The sequence below is a fragment of the Narcine bancroftii genome, chromosome 5, assembly GCF_036971445.1.
Source record: "Narcine bancroftii isolate sNarBan1 chromosome 5, sNarBan1.hap1, whole genome shotgun sequence".
Lineage (NCBI taxonomy): Eukaryota > Metazoa > Chordata > Chondrichthyes > Torpediniformes > Narcinidae > Narcine > Narcine bancroftii.
In genome coordinates this window covers 148,385,967-148,394,746 of record NC_091473.1, presented here as the reverse complement: position 1 = coordinate 148,394,746, position 8,780 = coordinate 148,385,967, and the positions used below count along the sequence as shown (strand labels likewise).

General features: G+C 48.1%; 1 protein-coding gene across 8 annotated transcripts in view; it reads left to right on the top strand.

Moving 5' to 3' along the window:
* The first annotated feature begins 730 nt into the window (after positions 1-730).
* adgrl2a (adhesion G protein-coupled receptor L2a) overlaps positions 731-8,780 on the top strand; it is a 905,078-nt gene continuing 897,028 nt past the window's right edge. For all 8 annotated transcript variants that reach the window (XM_069939357.1, XM_069939367.1, XM_069939363.1 and 5 more), the window contains exon 1: positions 731-928. The gene's annotated coding sequence lies outside the window, so the exon portion shown is untranslated. The remainder of the gene's footprint in view (positions 929-8,780) is intronic.

Below are 8,780 nucleotides of genomic sequence, written 5' to 3'. Positions count from 1 at the left end.
GTTGGGTCAGTTGGGTGTAAATTGGGCAGCACGGACTCATGGGCCAAAATGGCCTGTTACCGTGCTGTAGGGCTAATTTTTTTTTTCAAGATGAAGAATCTGATGGTGGAGGGGTAGCAGCTGGCCCTGAACTTGGTGGTGTGAGGCATATGGCACAGGCTGCCAGTGGAAGTGGTAGAAGCACGGGCAATGGTTATAGTTAAAAGACATTCGGGCAGGTCCATGGATAGGAATGGTTTGGCGGGAGAGATGCTGAACACAGCATGAACAAGATGTGGGGGGGGGGGGGGGGGGGCTGTCTCTGTGCTGCAGAACTCTACGAATTTAAAGCTCACTGCTCTCACATTGAGTCTGCAAAGTGCAACCAACCTTTTCTGGGATTCTTTTCAACAGATTTCAGTTTCCAATTCCCCGCAGTTATGGTTTTGATTGGGAATTTCAATATTTTTGTTACCTTCCTTTTGGGGAAGTGGTGGATTTTCTTTGGAAAGCATTCATACTCGACATCAAGTGCGAAGTCCTAAATCAAACCCCCCCCCCCCCCCCTCCAAATCCATTTCTTTCAGGACAGAAATCTCTCTGCGAAGCTCTGCTGGGCTCTCTCTCTCTCGCTCTGCTCGGACCCAGCTCCCGGCTCCGGCAGAACTTGGGACTCCAGGCCAGGTTTTGCGGGCAACCCCCCCGCCGCCTCTTCATTGTATCGGTGCCAGATGCATTGAGATGTATCTGCTGAAGTGGGAGATGATCAATACAACCCACAAATCAGTGTCTCGCAAATAGGGGGGGTGAACAAAGCGGCCCGAGGGCTCCTCCGTTGAAAATGCAAAGCCTGGCTTCGGTTGGGAGAGAGAAAGCAGTTCCCAAATTCTGTGCCGACTGAGTCAAGTCGCCTGTCCCAAGGAGCTGCTGCTCGCCCCGTTCAGGAAAGGTACGTGCGCTGGGCTCGGTCCTCTGTCCAAGGGGAGACCTGGCACGCAATGTCCCGTCTCTGACAGCCGGGGGTACCAGCGGGTTGGGGGGTGGGGGGTTGGAAGGGAGAGGTGGCACCCTGTGATGGTGCAGTCAAGCCCCGTTCTCTGGTCAACGCGGGTGAAGTTGGAAGGACCAGCCTCGGATACTTTCCAACTTTCCTTTTCAATTGAATGCAGTGCGAGACGGGCTCTGGGGGTAGGTTGTTTGAGACAAGGCTGCGTTGTCGGGGCGGGTTAATAACTTTCTCAGCGGCTGGGGGGTGGGGGGGCTTTCCAGTCCAACGTGGACATTTGAGAAATGTCCCCCCCCCCCCCCCACTTTATATTCCTCCTTGTCATTAGAGAGCGGGCGACAGGAGTCTGGAGGGTCAATAAGGCGACCCCAGCTCCTCTTGCACGTCCTGGGCTGTTTCTACGCTGGATGTTTTCTGTGTGCGATGGGTGTGTGTTGGGGGGTTGAGTTCTAGGGAAAGGTTAAACCTAACTGCAGGAAAGGTATCAGTAAGATCGAAAGAGGGCAGAGAAGATTGAGGAGGATGTTGGCTGGACTTCAGGGACTGAGTTCGAGGGAAAGGTTAAAGCACAGGGTTTTGGTCACCTAACTGCAGGAAAGGTATCAGTAAGATCGAAAGAGGGCAGAGAAGATTGACTAGGATGTTGCCTGGACTTCAGGGACTGAGTTCTAGGGAAAGGTTAAAGCACAGGTTTTTGGTCACCTAACTGCAGGAAAGGTATCAGTAAGATCGAAAGAGGGCAGAGAAGATTGACTAGGATGTTGCCTGGACTTCAGGGACTGAGTTCTAGCGAAAGGTTAAAGCACAGGGTTTTGGTCACCTAACTGCAGGAAAGGTATCAGTAAGGTCGAAAGAGGGCAGAGAAGATTCACTAGGATGTTGGCTGGACTTCAGGGACTGAGTTCTCTTTTTTCTTTGGCTTGGCTTCGCGGACGAAGATTTATGGAGGGGGTAAAAAAGTCCACGTCAGCTGCAGGCTCGTTTGTGGCTGACCAGTCCGATGCGGGACAGGCAGACACGATTGCAGCGGTTGCAAGGGAAAATTGGTTGGTTGGGGTTGGGTGTTGGGTTTTTCCTCCTTTGCCTTTTGTCAGTGAGGTGGGCTCTGCGGTCTTCTTCAAAGGAGGCTGCTGCCCGCCAAACTGTGAGGCGCCAAGATGCACGGTTTGAGGCGTTATCAGCCCACTGGCGGTGGTCAATGTGGCAGGCACCAAGAGATTTCTTTAGGCAGTCCTTGTACCTTTTCTTTGGTGCACCTCTGTCACGGTGGCCAGTGGAGAGCTCGCCATATAATACGATCTTGGGAAGGCGATGGTCCTCCATTCTGGAGACGTGACCCATCCAGCGCAGCTGGATCTTCAGCAGCGTGGACTCGATGCTGTCGACCTCTGCCATCTCGCGTTAGGGGTGTGAGCGCTCCAATGGATGTTGAGGATGGAGCGGAGACAACGCTGGTGGAAGCGTTCTAGGAGCCGTAGGTGGTGCCGGTAGAGGACCCATGATTCGGAGCCGAACAGGAGTGTGGGTATGACAACGGCTCTGTATACGCTTATCTTTGTGAGGTTTTTCAGTTGGTTGTTTTTCCAGACTCTTTTGTGTAGTCTTCCAAAGGCGCTATTTGCCTTGGCGAGTCTGTTGTCTATCTCATTGTCGATCCTTGCATCTGATGAAATGGTGCAGCCGAGATAGGTAAACTGGTTGACCGTTTTGAGTTTTGTGTGCCCGATGGAGATGTGGGGGGGCTGGTAGTCATGGTGGGGAGCTGGCTGATGGAGGACCTCAGTTTTCTTCAGGCTGACTTCCAGGCCAAACATTTTGGCAGTTTCCGCAAAGCAGGACGTCAAGCGCTGAAGAGCTGGCTCTGAATGGGCAACTAAAGCGGCATCATCTGCAAAGAGTAGTTCACGGACAAGTTTCTCTTGTGTCTTGGTGTGAGCTTGCAGGCGCCTCAGATTGAAGAGACTGCAAGCACAGGGTTTTGGTCACCTAACTGCAGGAAAGGTATCAGTAAGATCGAAAGAGGGCAGAGAAGATTGACTTGGATGTTGCCTGGACTTCGGGGACTGAGGTCTAGGGAAAGGTTAAAGCACAGGGTTTTGGTCACCTAACTGCAGGAAAGGTATCAGTAAGATCGAAAGAGGGCAGAGAAGATTGACTAGGATGTTTCCTGGACTTCAGGGACTGAGTTCTAGGGAAAGGTTAAATAGGTGAGGACTTTACTCCCTGGGACGGAGAAGAACTGGGGGAGGGGGAGATTTGATATCGGTGTTTAAATGGGGGAACTTCTTCACTCAGAGAGTGGTGGGAGTGTGGAACGCATCTCCAGCTCAGATGGGTCATGTTTAGTATTTAAGATGAATTTGGATGGGAGCGTTCTGGAGGACGATGGACTGGGTGGGATGAGGCAAAAAAAATGGTTCGGCACAGTCTAGAAGGGCCAATGAGGCTTATTTCTTTGCCGTGATGTTTGCAGGGATCTTTGGGTACATCTTGCAATGTTCGAACGTGCCAGGGGAAAGCAGCAGGTCTCGCAACATCCACTGGAAGTAAAGGGTCAACCAATGTTTCGGGTCTGGGCCTTTGTCAAGCAAAAAAAACCGGATTCCTGAATAGAAAGGTGGGGGGGGGGGGGAAGAGGAGAAGAAAGAGGAAGGGGGTGAGGGAAAAGCTCGGGCTAACAGGCGAGAGGTTGGAGGGTGGAAGAGAAATTTGAGAAGAGCAGTCCTTTTTCTTTCCACTCACATCCCACTTATCATAGAGTACTAATGGCATAGCGATTACTTAAAGTGGGATGTAAGTGGAAAAAGAAGATTGAGAACTACTGGGATGGAGGGAGAGGTTAACTCTGTGATTGAAGGAAGAGGAAGGGAAGTTGGGGGAAAGGATTGAGATCGGAAAAGAGAGACTCCTGGGCGGGGGGGGTGGGGGGGGCGGGGTTCTGGAAATTGGAGGTCGATGTTCCTGCCTTTTGGATTGGAGAGTGCCCAGATGCAGTATAATCCGAGTTTGTTGTCTTGGGCATGTCACGAAATTCATAATTTTTGTGGCATATTTTCAGTGCAAATATTGCTATTAATTACTTTTTAAAAATAAACAAATTTATGCAAAAATCTGAAAGTGAGGTAATGTCTGTGGTTTATTGTCCATTCAGAAATGTTAAATTTAGCCATACTGCATGGTAATAGGCACTTCTGGCCCACGAGCTTGTGCCACCCAACTTGTACCCAATTAACCTACAATCCTTGTACGTTCTGAAGCGTGGGCAGAAACTGGAGCACCTTGAGGAAGCCCATGAAGGCACTGGGAGCAGGTGCAAACTCCTTGTAGACATCGTCTAGTTCAAACCCAGGTGGCTGCTGCTATAACAACGTTGGGCCTCGCAGTTAGCACAATCTGATCAAATCTGATGGCGGAGGGGAAGAAGCTGCTTTTGTGGTGGTGCGGGGTGTTCACTTTCCGGCTCCTGTCCCTCCTTCCTGATGGTAGGGGAGTGAAGGGGGCACTGCCTGGATGGTGAGGGTCCTTGAGGATAGAGGCTGGTTTCCTCAGACGTTGCCACTTGTAGATAGATGTCCTCGAGGAAGTGAAGACTAATACCCGTGGTTGCACTGGCCAAGTTCATGACTCTAGTTGTTTTTTCCCTATGCACTTCCACACCAATAATGTTCCTCCAATTCATGGGTGGCATCGGTTTAGCTGTGCATCGGACCATGGACAGACATGTTGGCATGGCAATCTCAACCTTTATTTTGTCCATACACCTCCCTCCTCGCCAGCCCCCCCCTCCCCTACCACAACGCCTCTGCCACTGAGATTTCAACACTGGTTCACCATGAGAGGAAGCACTATTTGCAACAAAAAATGCTTGAAGTAGGAATATCATGCAGAAAAGAAACTTGCATTTTCCAAGGGCCAAAGTGTTGTATGTACTCGGACTAGATGAGATAGACCAGCCACTCTCAATGGGGTCTGACAGCCCACCTGGGGCTCATGACATATTTAAATTAAAGCCTTGTTTTCACCTTGCATAACATCAACTTTTTAAAAATAAAGTAAAAAGTGGCTGCTTCACGAGAATGGGCTCATTAACTTTGAGCAGAATCCGATGGGTGGAGGGGGGGGGCAGGGAGGGAGGTGCATGGACAAAATAAAGGTTGAGATTGGCTAAAATTGAATATTGTCTTGGAAATTTGCAGCGCACTAAGTGCATTGAACTTGCTGACGTGCCGGCAGTGGACTGAGCTGCCTGCCCTGCCAATTTCCATGACAATCCTCCATCACACCGAGTATTGGGGGTGTGGTTTAATAGACGTCACGTGCCCAATACTTGGTCTGACTTCTGTAGATCTGGCTTCTCAAATGGTCATCTGAAATATTGGCATCACACACAGAAAGGAAGCTCTCGTCCGTGTTATGTATCCTAGGTTTAGAAATGCACTGCACACAGAGTCCTGAGGTTTCATTCATTGTTTAGTATAAATCTAATATGGTTCCCCACAGCACACCGTATAGATGAGTGGTGATGTCGTCACGCTGGACGTGATGTCATATGCATGCAGGTGTATATACATGACTCTTTTGTTTCCCTCCCACAAAATAAATGCTTTGTGAAAATAATATGGACAGCACTTGTGCCCCTATACTAAAGGTGAGGATTCCAATTACACTACAACATAAGTATAAAATGGTAAACTGCCAAGTCATTGCATCCTGTGTCGGCCACCTATAACTTTGCGCTCCTTAGTTTGATTTCCCACACTGGTCTTGTTCACTTTGCCGGATGAGTGCAACGGTCGACGTGCCGGAATGGCTCTTGGGAGCAGGGAAGGCACGTGTTGGCTGCTCTTTTCCTCCTGCTCGGAGTTCAACACCTTGATGGGAATCACTGGTATCATTAGGGGGCTGCAGGGGTGCGGACCGCACTGAGTGGCAGCATCAGAGGGGAGTGACACCAAAATGACTGTCTCTAGAAATTATGTACAATTTCAGCAGAAATTTATTATTTTTTTGTAAAAATATAACAATGAAAATATTTTTCGTAAGCCCAGCTTACACATATTAATATACCTACAAGGCTAAAACTCAATGCTAATTTACTTTTTGAACCTTCTAATGCTCTCCGGTCAGAGCTTCGTTATTCCCCAATTACAGCGACGCTTTGTATCACGTGGTTTCGTCTGCACCCGCTAAAAGCCGCACTGTTGTTTTTGTTGCTGTGTGTATGGTATTGTAATTTAAAGGTGTAATTTTAATTTTGCTCATTGATCAACGGGAATTACGATCTATGAGTAACACGGTCTGGTCTATGAGGGGAGGGCGGTGTGACACCATGAGTGACCTCCTCCGCCACCCCTCCCCCCATCCCCCGGCCCCATTTCTCTGGTTTTCAAAATTTTCTTCCCACTTGCATACCGCCTATGCGATAGGTGCTCTGTGATTAGGAAGGGATTGCTTCAGGTAAAGGTTGCATTATTATTATGTAATCTGACATTTGGAATGTAACATTCTTGAAATTCTTTAACTTTTGATCCCTGTAAGGCAGACAGAGAGTCGCCACTTTGTCCAGCACCCCTCCCAGAAACCTCCAGAACCTACTGTACCTAGATGGTCTCTTTCTTTCCACCCCCCCCCCCCCCTACTCCCCACCACCACCAAAGTACTGACAAGGCCTGAGCCTGCTTGGCTTTTGAGATCAAAAAATCCCAGGCATATTCAGGCTATTAGGTACTGTGGTATGTGAGTTGGTTGGTGGGGTGGGGTTGGTGGGGGGGGGGTGGGAAGGAAGGCTGAGAACCACTGCTCTAGCCCCAATTATCCTGAAATATTTTGCTCTAGAAAAATTGTCATTGGTCCATTTCCTTTGGAGGTACGAAACCATGCACATATCGAGACAATGAAGGACGATTTAAAAAAAAAAATTGTTCCCCAACTTTTACTTTCCACCCTCATCCCACCTTAAGCAATCCCTTACTGATCACAGAACACTGATGGCATAGGGATTACTTAAGGTGGAATGTGAGTGGAAAGAAAAAGGTTAAGAACCTTTATCTATCTCCTTTCTTCCTGCTCTGCATTTACAGAGCCCCCCCCACCCCCACCCCCCGGATCAATTCTCATATTTGCCCTCCAACCTCTGGGCTGTTGGCCTGTGCTCCTTCCCCCCTCCCCCTACTTTCTCCTCCCCCTTTATTTAGGTGCCTGCCCGCTTTTTACTTTTATCTCGACCAAGGCCTCAGGCCTGAAACATTGGTTATGTAACTTTGGTTCCTATACATGCTATGTAACCTGTTGAGTTTCTCCAGCATTTTTATTTATTTTCCTCCTATATCCTCTTGTCTGTACTCTCCCTCCTCTCTGTTTCCCCCCCCCCACCCCACCTTTTAATTCTGGCACCTACCTGTTTTATTTTCTACTCTCTCGGCGAAGGGCCCAGGTTCGAAATATTAACTGCGTTTTGCTTCCCATGAATACTGCTGAGCTTTTCTGCGCTGTTTGTAGCCAGTCTGTAGAGTCAGAATAAAGTTGATGAAAATTGGAAGAATCGGTTTTTTTTGATAGTATTAATGTGGTATGAACTTAGTAGGATGAAGGCCATGTTTCATTGCAGTATCTCTCTAAATATACCAGTAATCTCCTTGGCTATATGAAGCGAAATAAAACTTTCAGAAGGGAGCCTTTCTAAAACTTGTTTTAGAGTGGTGGACGTGTCAAGTGTGCTGTCAAAAGAGATGATGAAATCTGAACTAATTGCCACATTTACAAGACACTTGTTAACGTGTGGAAAGGTACAGCCTTAATGCGGGCAAATAGGATTAGGGTGGACAGGCAAAAGGATTGACGTGGACTTTATGGGCAAAGGACTCCTTTTCTGTGATGCATGGCCTGATAACTCTATGGTCTACTTCAGGGCAGGTACCCTTCGGAAAAGTGCTGGGACCTTTGGAAGGATGCAGAGGGAGGAGGTAATTCAGTTCAGCAGAATATTACAAGAAGATGCATCGTTCACTGGAGAGCTTCAAAGGCCAAGGAGAAGTGTGATAAAGGCGTCCACAATGTATGAAGTGCAGGGCTAGTGCACAAAGGAAAGTGGGTCTTCATGAATAAAAGTTAGGAGTTGGGATGTTATAGTGAAGTTGTATATGACATTGTTGAGGCCAAATTTGGAGTAGTGTGTGCAGTTTTGATCATCTAACTGCAGGAAAGATACCAATGAAGTTGAAAGAGTGCACAGAAGATTTACTAGGATGTTTTTCGGTGGGTCTACCATTTAGGGTTAAATATTTAAGTGATTGAGGTAGTGTTGAGGCAGTGATTGGATCATTTGGCTGCAGGTGTGAGGAATTGAGAAAATTATCTATAGCTGCAGATAGTCTTAGCATTACCTAAAAGGAGGAGCTGGCCCAGGAGTGGAATGGCTCAGGGACAATGTCGGACCTTAAAGTTGTGCCTTTGTCTCTCAGTGCCTTTGTTGAGCAGTGACTGAGGAGATCTGCTGCTTGAATTCAAGAAGGTAAGTCTAATCAAGGGAGCTTTCATACAAAGTTAATGGAGTCAGCTTGGGTTGTGGATTGTTTCAGATCTGGGAAGGTACACTTGCCCCAGACAACCAGACCTGCAGAAAGTGCATTCAGTTCTGGCTACTTACTGACCGAGTTCAGCAAATGGAGCTGGAGTTGGATGAACTATGGGTTATTAAGGAAGCTGAGGCAGTCACTGAGAAGGGTTACAGGGAGGTAGTCACCTCAAATAGACAGAGCACAGATAACTGGATGACTGTCGGAGAGGGAAAGGAAGG